The 13,844-nt window shown below is 37.3% G+C and overlaps 1 protein-coding gene across 1 annotated transcript in view; it reads left to right on the top strand.

Annotated features, from left to right (window-relative positions):
- Nucleotides 1-842: 842 nt before the first annotated feature.
- The window catches only part of LOC120634289, a 34,351-nt gene continuing 21,349 nt past the window's right edge, over nt 843-13,844 (top strand). Inside the window, exon 1 of the mRNA XM_039904778.1 lies at nt 843-1,217. The gene's annotated coding sequence lies outside the window, so the exon portion shown is untranslated. The remainder of the gene's footprint in view (nt 1,218-13,844) is intronic.

Raw genomic sequence — 13,844 nt, 5'->3', positions numbered from 1 at the left:
GTAAGAGCCTGCGTGAGCGTAAACGAGATGTCCGTGAGCTTGAACTGCTCGCGGATGTCCATGATGGTAGCCAGCTGTCGCTTAGTGCTGCCCTGCGCTTCGCTCTCACATCGTCTCTTCCAAGTGTTGAGGTTTACCGTTCTTATATTATATTTCCTATCGGGTATTGACAGTAAGCCCGGCCGCGTTTTTGGCTGCGGCATCGGCCGGCTCGTTACCCTCTATGCCCACGTGGCTACAGACCAAAGCAAATTGTACGGTTTTAGAGTTCGCATTCACTGTCAATGAACAAATATCTTCTTACCTGCTTATATTTATGTACACAAACGAGTAATTTTTAAAGTTTTGAATATTTAGCAAATATGTAAACCTTTTTTAGCCTTGGCATAGAAAAGAGTTTTCTTTTAAAAATCGAATTTCGAGAATTCGAGACCACGATAAAATCAATCATAAAATCGTCACGCCGTTTTTCTAACTCCGGGCTGTTACTAAGACAGATAAACCAAATAAATAAAACCTATACTGCTATTTCAAAAAAGGAGGTCAAAGGACCTAACAATGGCATAGCCTGGAAATAACAGTAAATCGATTATTATTTTGATCCTTCCCGCCTTCGGTCATTCGCAGTCACGTTTCGCACCCAACTAATAATTATATAGCCCTCTCTTTTCCACTTCAACTCTAAAACAGTGTATATAAACGAGAAGTGAGATCCCAACGGGACTTTTAATTTCTTGAAGCGCCGTGTTGAGAGTCAAGGACAAACGCACTGAGATACCCCATACCTGTGTAAGAAAGGGATGGTGCTACACTAGTGATAAAGACCAAGATAGTCGCTCTGTTCACAAGAAAATATAATACTGACGCGTGCTGACGTGACGTTGCGCTTACGCCGCGAAAGTTCCGTGTTCGATTTTTTAAATTTAAATTGCTGTCAAGTCAACTTTTTAATTTTAAAGTGAAGGTTCTTCTTAATCCCGCCTGTTTTGACGATATGTTGTGTAATTAAAAAAAATATTTATTAGGCGATACGCTTACGTGGTGCGCGTCAACCGGTGTTTAGCTACCGTCATAAATGCTATCAGGAAAATTATCGCAATAATTAAATCAGTCAGTAATTAAGACATTTATATTTTCAGTTGATAAGTTAACGTTATTGTTATTTGTAGTGTGTAAAAAATATTCGTGAATTTGAATTTGGAATTGTGACTCTGTCGGTAAGTATTAAATTTATTATTTTTAGTAGTTTTCTTCGACAAAGCATCATATAAAATATTAAAAAACTATAAGAAGATGTATTGAATTGACATACAAAGATATTTAGTTAAGGTAGATAAAATTTTCCCTGAGAGTTTTACCTATCAAACCCCTGATTACATAATTTTCCTGCGACAAATAATTAGGTACCTAGACTAGAAAAAAAAAATTGATAGAAAGAGTTTTAGAACATAGACCCACCACACGCGTAGGAATGCGAGTTGATCGGCGTTAATAAACCTATCTGCTCTTCGCTCCATATGCCACTTGAGCAAAACAGAGGCACTACAGTCTTGCTGCTATCGAAAAAAGCCAGTCAATGCGACTGAAAACCGACCATGGTAGTCTTATTTCTTCGAAACCCGAGATCTTGGCTTTGGTTAAGAATTCTATGGGCACTGTTATACGCCACAGGGAAGATGAGTCTATTCGAGATCTTGAGCTGTTTGAGAGTCACTCTAGACTCTCAAACAGCTCAAGAACGGCATGACGCCAGGTGACGACAAAATAACAGCAGAACTCCTGAAGGCAGGTGGAAAGCCGATACCGAAAGTGCTTCAGCGATTGCTTGGTCCCTTTATTTCCCAAGACACAACGCCAGAGTCATGGCTCAGGATGGTTCTAAATGACTTAGTAAAGGCAAGTGGAAAACGGATACTGAAAGTCCTTCAGCGATTGTTTGATTATGATATTCACCAAGGCACAATTCCAGACGCATGGCATAACATATATCCATACTGCAATACATAGTGACCGTTTGACCAGAATGATATCGTCGTCATCATCATATCAACCCATTACCGGCCCACTACAGGGCACGGGTCTCCTCCCACAATCAGAAGGGGTTAAGGCCGTAGTTCACCACGCTGGCCCTGTGCGGTTTGGTGGACTTCACACACCTTTGAGAACATTATGGAGAACTCTCAGGTATGTTGGTTTCCTCACGATGTTTTTCCTTCACCGCTGAAGCAAGTGACATTTTATTTGCTTAAAACGCATATAACTTAGACAAGTTATTGGTGCGTGTCTGGACTTGAACTCGCTCCCCCGAAAGTGAATTCCAAGTCCATGCCACTGTGCTAACACCGCTTCGTAAAACTTTTGAAATGATGTGAAATTATTAAAATAATATTAAGTGTAGTTTTAAGACAACCATTCCGCACTGGACCAGCATGGTGGACTGCGGCCCTGTAGTAGGACGGCAATTGGTTGATATGATGACGATGAAGTGTAGTTTTGAGCATTCTGTATCCAAAGGGAATAACGAGACGCTATTACTAAAACTCCACTGTCCGTGAGTCTGTCTATAGTTCTGGCACATGTATCCATAGTGTGCGTGTGGTTTTTTATTAATTCTTATTTTTGCCTCTCTTTCTGTTTTCTTTTGGAAAGGAATTGAATTTTAATAAAGATTTTATTTTCATTTATTTATTGATAGTGTTCAATCCGCATTAACAACAAGTGGAAAGAATTTTGAACCCTATCGCTTAAACGTTATGAGCGAATTTAGCGCTATTTCGACTCGGCGCCTTAAAAAAGCTTTTATTATTAAATCTTGCTAAGGTCCGACACTAACATAAACACGTTATTCGCACGTGAAACACCAAGAGAATACATGTCTTTGGTAAGAACATTCGAGTCCCTGTGGATTTTTGTATGTGTCGTAACTTGAAACTTTCATAAAGGGCAGTAGGCTGATGGAATTTGAAACATGGTTGTTGTTTCTAAAGAACTCGGTACCTTTCAAGATATATTTCGGAGAGTGTTCTCAAGAACTATTTCTTTTGGTTCCATCTTCACCTTTCTACCATCGAACTGCAAGTCATCGTAAGGATTTGCACTATTACGTAGTTAATACCTCATGGACTCGTACAAAGCGTTGTGCTTCCTCGCTCCTAATTTACGCCGCAAAGATCTGGAATGCCCTTCCGGCATCCGTCTTTCCCGTTACCTATAATATGGGTTCCTTCAAATTGAAGAAGAGCGAAAAGGCATCTCCTAGGCAACTTCCGTCTTTCCCGATACCTATAATATCCTTCAAATCAAGGAATTTGAATAGGCATTGGTAGGAGATGCAAACACTCTCTGTCCTAGGACGCACCATTACTTATTTTCGGGTGTGATTTCGGTCAAGCGCTAGTTTATAGATTAAAAAAAAATTAATTTGGGTTCTGGGATTTTGAAACCAATCTTCAATTAGACGTATACGAGCAATGAAGGAAACGAAATCATGGCCAATGAACATAATTTGCTATAGTCCGGCGAAAAGCAGGAGAATCTGTTGAATACAATTTATAACTTATTCCATCATTATACTGCACACCAAACAGATGTTCCGCAGACTCTCTACGCACGTTTGGCTCCGACACCGGAGCATTCTCAGGAGATGTGGACTTTACAGTGTTGTTTTTAACACTATGTCTTAGTAGAATTAAGAGTGTGACTTAACAATTGTTCATTGTAAAGTAATTTATTATTATTATAATTTTGGATTTATTTAGTTAGTTTAGGTAGGTAGTATTCGTTTTATTGTTGTATTTTTTTAACTTTTGCTTTTTTTTCCCTTAGTTTATTATTAAATTAAAATATTAAAATGTGGTCAGTGGATGGCTACGTGTTTCCGTGGTGTTACCTGGTACAAGGTGCCAACTGAAAATCAGCGCTGTATGCACCCACTGGCGCATGCAGCACAATGCTGAGCTGGCACCTTTTTTCTAGGTTGTGCCACACATAACATATGTGGTGTCGTGAATATTGTAATGTGTGGCGCAATGAAATGTAAAAAATAAATTTTTCTTTCTTTCTTTCTTTCATTCTAAATATCTCCTAAGGATGCTCTCGAGTTCTGGAGCGAAACGTCCTTAGAGCATACAATGCGGAAGATCTATTGGATGTAGACTGTAAAGATGGAAGGCTTCAAATTTATCTTGGATCACGTGTAAATCTGCAGCACGGGATAGATCTGATTGAAATAAGTAGTCTCGGCCCTATGCTCCACCAGGTATTGAGACGTAAGGAAGATGCGATAATTATTATTAATAATAATAAATAATTAATAAATACACTTTGACAATACACACACTGTCACACAGATAAACACCCAGACACTGAAAAACGTTCATGTTCGTTGCACAAACATTTTCCAGTTGTAGGAATCGAACCCACGGTCTTGGACTCAGAAAAAAGGTTCGCTGCCCACTGCGCCAATCGGCTGTCTAAATTATTATAAAGAAGAATGTGTGGCTAACCTAAATAATAAAACCAACGAATAAAACAATTAAGATTATTATTAATATAATTTAATGTTTAAATATTTCATGTTGATGTAACAGCATTGTTGGAACTTTATATACGAAACACCTAAAACTATTTAGCAAATTGAAGATTTCATTTCATTTCATTTAAAAAAAAAGGGATTTTTATTAGCACTCTTATTATAACGCTTATATATTACTCAACCACTTGGGATAACTTAGGATGGAGTTTACCAAGCCGGTATAGGATTAGTGACTTTAGATTGTAGGGGGACGCCCCAAGACACTCGCAAAGGAACTGATGCTCCAGGCAGAGACTTCTGAAGCGGGGACACTCCCGGAATAGATGGTTAAGGGTCTGGCTGGTGGAGTCTTATAAATAAATAATAAATATACTACGACAGTACACACATCGCCATCTAGCCCCAAAGTAAGCGTAGCTTGTGTTATGGGTATGGGACTCAGAAAAAAGGTTCGCTGCCCACTGCGCCAATCGGCTGTCTAAATTATTATAAAGAAGAATGTGTGGCTAACCTAAATAATAAAACCAACGAATAAAACATACCTTGCAGATTTACTGCCGACTGATTATATTTTGTTACCATTACAAAAATATAAAACATAAATAATAATCTTATCATCAATAACAATAAATTCATTCTAAAGGGCACTCTACGCGAGACGATCTATCGCTTCGAACAATCGCGAGCAAAATTGTGACGATCTCCGCTTCAAAACTATCATATATGGAGCAATTGAACATTTACACCTGCATCGAGTTATATCAAAATCGAATCATTCAGCGTAGGACTTATAAATATTGTAGATTGATATTTATGAAAATCATAATTGCAAGATTTGTTGCGATCTCAGATTACCACACTACTACCTAACTAGGCGTATTATTTTAAATATAATCCTTTTCTAGGGACATGAAACGTCATATAAACTTTTATTTAAAACTGCTAGTAAACCCTCTGCACTAATAGCATGGGCAGGATACACTTTCTCCACGGGGAAGGACAAACTGTTTATCTTCTCCCACAGTTTTATCCACTTCCCGAGCATGAGCGTACGGCCAAAACAATTTACGTGTAAGTAATATCAAGTCAATGTTGTCGCGCTTTGGCAGGTGAAAAATTTGTAGGGGTATAATTATTTCTCCTAATTATGTCTCCCTCAGTGGCATAGAGGGTATATACTAGCCCTCAGTGGCGTAGAGGGTATGCACAGGGTATGCAGATGATATAAAATGAAGAAAATCTTCAGTACGAGTTACAAAACTTAAGGGTAGGCTTTTTATAACTTTTACCAATGCCTATCCATAAGTCTTTTATAACTTGGACTGGAGATTTTTTTCATTTCATCATCCTCCTTCTCCAGCGGATCATTTACGGTTCAGGCTATTACATATTTATATATGTTGTATATGATTTTTAGTAGTTTCAAATCATTATGGATTACCCATGATTATTCATGTATGTTTAAATCTTATTTGTATTTATATGTAATATATTTATATATATATATATATTATATATTTGATTATATCTTGATTGCACCTATGTTTTTGATTGTTTCTATGTTTTTTCCTTTTACGCCTTTGGTTGCCTGGAAGAAATCGCTATGAAGCGATAAGGCCATGAAATGGTATATTCTTGCTCTGTATTTATATCTCTGTAACTACTTTTTTTCTTTCGTGTACAATAAAAGTTTATTCATTCATTCATTCATTCATCTGACCGCTTAGTGCATACCCTGTGCATACTATGTATACACGCCTCTACTAGCCCTGCTGATGTGTTGCTCGATACTGTAAATCGTTGACGATATCGTCATACCCTAGCGTTCTGTCGTCGTTTCGATCAATCTGAAAAGGCAAATCGCCGTGTGTATGTGGGCCGTATGCTATGATAATTGTCTGTATCGAACTGTATACATTTTTGCAACAATGCATCTTAGAATGCAAGACCTACTTACCTAGATCGTGATATGTAACATATATAGCAAGTCAGTTCGTATCGCTTAGAAATTCTTAAGCCTTAAACAATTCAAATACTTATTCATCACTTATCCAATATCCATACTAATAATATGGTAAATGCGAGAAAGTGTGACATTTGTTTGTACCAACTATAGTATTTGAAATGTGAATGTGTGCCTGTTTGTTTGTAAATCAGGTTTGGCTTAGCTTTTAAACTTACTTTGCATCCTGGAGATGGACATGGCATAATATTTTATCTCGGAAAAGCTGCTGGTAAAAAATAACCGCGCAAATAAAAAACTTGCATTCGTTAATGATGCATAGAATTCGACCGCTTAATTTATCTTGATGAAATTTTGCATAGAATTTTTATTTTTAAATGCATTCCTGAGAAATTGGTATAGTTTTTATAAAGAGAAAATAAAGAGTTTCTACGGGGTTCATAATAAGAATTCGTTTTGTAGTAACACCACGATGAAGTTAGGGAAATAAAAGCTGCATAGAAATACAAAGACGGAAGTATAATACAAAAGGCGACCTTATCGTTTAGTAGCGATCTCTGCCAGGCAACCTTAGGACTAGGACAACACGAGCGAGAACACTCCACTACTCTGAACAAAAATATATTGCCCATAAAAAATAATTATCCCAGGAAACAAACGGTTCCCGCAGAATTTGTAAAAACCTTCATAAACGGCGAAAAACGCGGGCAACCTTTTAATAAATATACTTACCTGTATTGCAATCTATGCATGGTTTGTTTACGCAAAAAAGTTACAAATTCTATTGAAGATGGCACCACATGGAATAGCGGTCAGGTGGAAAGGCAAATGACCTGTCGAGGTATAGTGACGTCACGAATACCGCTACCTGTTAGGCTTGGCGCAGACATTGGTAATTTCCGCTTTTGCTGTACTTTGATATACCGTGTTGCGGTGTTGCTATGGTGATAAATTGTTCTAACTAGATAGGTTCTTAACAACAAACACAACAGTATGGCTTTTTGTGACAGAGCTCGTCCGGGGAAGAAATAAGCCTGGCGGTATTTCTTCAGTAACATGGCTGTATTCAGTTTTGACAGGCCGGGCGTGGTTACACATGCGGCTTACCCTGACGATCAGATTACTACTTACAATGCTCCCTATCAGGACACACAATCCACCTCTGCACAGCGTCTTCGCCGGCGAAGACGAGTTCCCCGACTTCTGACGTCATCCGTGGGCTCGCACCACGATCTCGGAAGTTTGCGGACTAATCACCGTCCGTAGCCCTTACACTCCTACCGTCGCCGAGGTTCGGCCTCACATGAGGAGCTCTCAAGCCGACGCTTTGCTTCTTCGAGCCCCAGTGTTCAAACTCTTCCTGTCAGAGCCCCATTCCGAGGCACGCTAACAAGCCCGCGTTACACTGTTAAAACCGTTAGGGTTAATCAGCTACACACAATCCGAGAAAAAACCATGCGGCTTAAGACCTCAAGCTTTTTGGACACGGAGTGGAACTCTGTAGTTAAGTAGACTGCATGCCCAACGATGAGTTGCTCTGTTCATAGACGATGGTTTTCCACTTCGCCTCTTTTTAAATATATTAACTCGACTGTGAGATGGTGATAGCAAATAAAACGTTAATTATATCCCTTGTCCGGGGATATAATCGGGGGATATAATTTTTGTCTCCTTTAGGATTTATGTGCAATCTGTTGTTGTTCAGAGAAGTGGAGTGTTCTCGCTCATGTTGTCCTAACCCTAAGGTTGCCTGGCAGAGATCGCTACTAAGCGATAAGGCCGCCTTTTGCATTCTACTTCCGTCTTTGTACTTATATTCAGCTTTTATTTCGTGGTTTACAAATAAAAAGTTAAATAAATAAAATTAATTAAATATACTACGACAATACACACATCTAGCCCCAAAGTAAGCGTAGCTTGTGTTATGGGTACTAATAAATACATAAATACAGATAAACACCCAGACATTGAAAAACATTTTACTAATAAATACATAAATACAGATAAACACCCAGACATTGAAAAACATTTATGTTCATCACACAAACATTTTCCAGTTGTGGGAAGCGAATCCACGTCTTGGACTCAGAAAGTAGGGTCGCTGCCCATTGCGCCAGTCGGCCGTCGCCGATTCCGTCATGTTTTCTTTACTGTTATCGGAAATGATATTTAATTACTTAAATTAAAAACGCACGTAATTTCGAAAATTATAAAAGCCAAAGCCATAACTGCTAGGCTGTATCTTATCACCGCACAGCTATACTTAATAGTTTTGTTTTTTATATAATACTATCACTTTTATATTAATATTCAAATGACGCTATTTACTTTCATATAAAAACCACACATAATTACATACAGAACATGACTAATATTGAAGCATCAAAAACCACTCCACTTTAATAGTGTTTCTTGAACAAACGATTAGACACTTCACTATGTAAATTGAGTTTAATTTGCTATAGTTCGCGAAAAGTGAGTTCTGAGTAAAGTATTTTTAGACGGAGTTTCAAATTGTCTCTAACCGTAAACCAGTGACGCAAGTCCTCATTTATTTATTTATACTCTCTTTATTTGCACACAAATAAAAATACAGAAGAAGAATAAAAGAAAACACAGACAGAAGAAGTATACAAAAGGCGGCCTTATCGCTTTGTAGCGATCTCTTCCAGGCAACCTTAGGACCAAAAGGATAACATACTGCAGGTTATGCATATTAAAAAAAAATACCTACTAATAACTACATACTAATACTTAAACTAGATTACACAAATAAAATAATATATAATATAATTAATATTAAAAATTATTAAATATTTAATCAAATTCGTTGGTCTTTGGTTATTGCAATATTTTAACTTTTCGCGGACTATAGCAAATTAAGTTTAATTTTCATAATATATTATGGATTTCCGCAAAGTATCGCCTGCTTCTATCCAATAGACACTTTATAGCATTTAGCAGTTGTCTGCAATTATTTTACCTATTATGTTTTAAACATTTACCATAAAATGGGAAAAAGTTAGGGCTTTTTCACTGTTTTTGGACACAATGCATACTGCATGCAATAATGGCTGAATAAGGATCCTGTATGTTCTTGATTCTTTTAAAAACTATTACCAATCTAAAAAACTTTTAAACGACGAGCTAAAATAATTTTTTAACACAAAAGGCACTTCTCATGGCAAATTCCAAATACATTAGTCAAGGCAAATTTAATAGTATATTATTTAATAGTTCATAGATATTTTTTTATGTAATCTGTCTCACAATTTAGTAGACTTTCTGACGCTTGGTAACCGATATGGTTTCGTCACATCAAAAGTAATGTGGATTCCGTATGTTCTTAATTCTGTCGAAAACCATTCGCCTTATCAAAAAAACTTAAACGACGAAGCGAAAATATTTTTTTAACACAAAAATCACTCCTCATGGCAAATCCCAAATACATTAGTCAAAGCAAACGTAATGTTCATAGGTATTTTTTTTATGTTATCTGTCTCACTATTTAGTTAACTTTCTGACGCTTGGTAACCGATATGGTGACCTCACATCAAATACAATTGCGGATTCTGTATGTTCGTAATTCTGTTGAAAACCATTACGCCTTATCAAAAAACTTTTAAACGACGTAGCAAAAATAATTTTTTAACACAAAAGGCACTCCTCATGGCAAATTCCAAATACATTAGTCAAAGCAAACTTAATGTTCATAGGTATTTTTTTTATGTTATCTGTCTCACTATTTAGTTGACTTTCTGACGCTTGGTAACCGATATGTTGACCTCACATCAAATACAATTGCGGATTCTGTATGTTCGTAATTCTGTTGTAAACCATTACGCCTTATCAAAAAAACTTTTAAACGACGCAGCGAAAATATTTTTTTAACACAAAAATCACTCCTCATGGCAAATTCCAAATACATTAGTCAAAGCAAACTTAACGTTCATAGGTATTTTTTTTATGTTATCTGTCTCTCTATTTAGTTGACTTTCTGACGCTTGGTTACCGATATGGTGACGTCACATCAAATTCAGTTGTCCTCTGTGCTATCATGTACTGCGATCACCAACTCGTATGCCCAGCGTGGTGATGGGCAAACCCTCCCGTTGGGAAAGACAACTAGTCCATCACTGGACTTTTATTGTCCATTGATGAACTATTCCTGCGTTTCAATGAGTAAAAGTTAAAATTATAAAATTCCTGTAAAATTATGTTTTTTTTTTTTTTTTACTTTCTTCTAAGCTTTTACATAGTCATGAGACCCTGTCAGGGCGTAGCAATAATAAACAGTTTGACCCTTCTTAATTATTACAAATGCACGATTTCAGGATTCTAAATAGTGTTAATAGAAATATATATGAGATTTCAGAATAATTTGTTACTATTAAAGATCGTCAAGTTAATAAATCTATTACAATATTAAATAATTGTTCAGCAAATTGTTTAGTCATTGAATTATGTTAAAAATTACTGGTGGTGTGTCATAAATTCAATTGAAATAAGGCGATTATTTAATATTATACTTTTAAGAAATACAATCGATTAGATGCATGTCGTGATTTTGAGGTCTATAAAGTTAGAAATTCTTGAATATTCTAAAAACATTTTTGTTATGACCATTCTTTGATTTTCCTCTTAAACTCTGTACGCGTAGTTTATACAGTTGTTACCTACAACAGTATAAACTAGTTACTTTATCGTTGATCATCGACACCCCCTTTGATCTATCCGATCTAAAGTAACTCTCAGAAATAAATGAAGTATAGAACACCCGTTCTACTCCTTAGCACAGTTCGGCACTGAGAAATTTGGAAGCAGCTAATTAAATTAAATACTTGTATTTGTTTGAATACTTTTTTTCTGATACATGAAACTACTACAATTCATTTAAATGATTCCGACACTGCACTGCGTCTATAGCACTCGATATAGGATGCTTCTTATATACCAAATCCTTTTGTTGGGGTTAGTTAAAAGGGTTAGGAAATGTAGGTACTAATGATAGTTAAAATTGCGCGAAAGTATCTAGTATTTATCGTATCAACCTTTACCGGGCACGGGCCGACTACAGAGCACGGGTATCCTCCTACAATGAGAAGAGATTAGGCCTTACTCCACGTTCCACCACGCTGGGCCAGTGCGGATTGGTGGACTCCACGCACCTTTAAGAACAATATGGAGAACTCTAAAGCATGTGAGTTTACCCACTATGTTTTCCTTCTTCATCAACGGTGATGGAAAACATGTGAAATTTTGATGGCTTAAAACGCACATAACTTAGAAAAGTTAAGAGATGCGTGCTGGAATGAGAACTCGGGCCCCCGAAGTAAAGCCTAAGTCCTAACCTCTAGGCTATCAACGCAACGAGCGCTATTTAGGTTTACTATCTAACAATGATATTGTCTCATTAAAGCGTGAATCAGACCTCGCCGGAAAGGCAAGATCTTTACTTGGTAACAATGATTCACTAGAAAGTTAGGAATTCTGTCTTCTATTCATTAATAACTTAGAAGACGAAGGAGATACACTTTATTGCACGTATAACATACAGGAAAAGAAATAGCAAGGAGTATACAGTAAATATAATGATCGCTAACTATGGGCCTCATAAGAAGGCTCAGAATCACTCAGCGGGCGATGGAGAGAGCTATGCTCGGAGTATCACTACGTGATAAAATCAGAAATGTGGAGATCCGTAGAATAACCAGAGTTACCGACATAGCTCAACGAGTCGCGAAGCTGAAGTGGCAATGGGCGGGGCACATAGTTCGGAGGAGGGATGTTCGTAGTGGTCCCAAGGTGCTGGAATGGCAGCCCCGCACTGGTAAACGCAGCGTTGTTAGACCCCCGACGAGGTGGACGGACGACATTAGGCGCGTCGCAGGTAGCCGCTGGATTCGACGGCCGAATGGCGCAGTGGGCAGCGACCCGACTCATGAGTCAAGGCTGTGGGTTCGATTCCCACAACTGGAAATTGTTTGTGTGATGAATATGAATGTTTCTCAGTGCCTGGGTGTTTATTTGTATATGTTAAGTAATTATGTATATTATTCATAAAAATATTCATCAGTCATCTTGACAACCACAACACAAGCTACGCTTACTTTGTTTTGGGTTAGATGGCGATGTGTTTATTGTCGTAGTATTAGACGCAAAAATGAGCTTAAAATTCATTTCTTATGTTACTGGACTGCTGCAGTCTGATGGCGACTTGATCTTTTAAACCAGAAAATAAAACCTTATCTTGTTTTCCAAAATAAATAGTTCATAAAATTATATATTTTGGAAAACAAGACAAAGATAAACACCAGCTAACCACCAGTGAGAGTCAATTCACCGCAGTTGATTGCCTCATCTAGTGACAAAAAGAATGGCTCATTTTTGCGCAAAGAATCAGCCTGGCTGTTTAGCGCGGAAATGCAGGCAGCATTCTTGTCACCATTCCACACGAGCATTACCTTTATAGTAATTAAATTAGTAACAAATTGTATTGTTACTTTACATTAGTTATATTTATATATTTGTATAATTTTAAATCTTATTTATTGCACCACCCACCTCTTTTCTATGTTTTTTCCTTTTACGCCATTGGTTGCCTGGAAGAAATCGCTATGTAGCGATAAGGCCACCAAATTGTACTCTCTTTATATGTATTTATTTAGTCCCCAACGCTGGCCCAGTGCGGATTGGTGGACTCCACATACCTTTGAGAACATTATGTAGAACTCTCAGGCATGCAGGTTTCCTCACGTTTTCCTTCACCGTCGAAGTAAGTGATATTTTTAATTACTTAAAACGCACATATATTAAAAAAGTTAGAGGTGCGTGCTGGGATTCGAACTCAGCCCCAAGGAAGTGAAGTCAAGCTCCTACACACCGCGCTATCACCGCTTTAGCGGTTATTGTCAATAGCGATAAATTAATTTGTAAATTATTTAATAATATGATGAGTTATAGCCTAGCGATTATGGCTTCGGCTACCCTTGTACCGAGTTCGATCCCTGGCTCGCACTTCTAACTTTTCTAAGTTATGTGCGTTTCAACTTAAGCAATTAAATATCACTTGCTTTAACGGTGAAATAAAACATCGTGAGGTAAACTGCATTCCTGAGAGTTCTCCATAATGTTTTTAAGAACGTGTGATGTTTACCAATACCGCACTGGGTCATCGTGGTTGGACTACAGCCTAAACTTTTCACATTCTGAGACCCGTGCCCTGTAGAGAGCTGATAATGAGCTGAAAAATGATAAACAGTATAAATAACCATCGAAACAAAAAGTAAATTTATAAGTATAAAAGATAATACGTTAAAAAAAACCAATAACGTTTCTACAAATTAA

Source organism: Pararge aegeria, chromosome 23 (genome assembly GCF_905163445.1).
Source record: "Pararge aegeria chromosome 23, ilParAegt1.1, whole genome shotgun sequence".
NCBI classification, from domain to species: domain Eukaryota; kingdom Metazoa; phylum Arthropoda; class Insecta; order Lepidoptera; family Nymphalidae; genus Pararge; species Pararge aegeria.
Note: the sequence above shows the minus strand (reverse complement) of the source record. Positions and strands in the feature narration are given on the sequence as shown.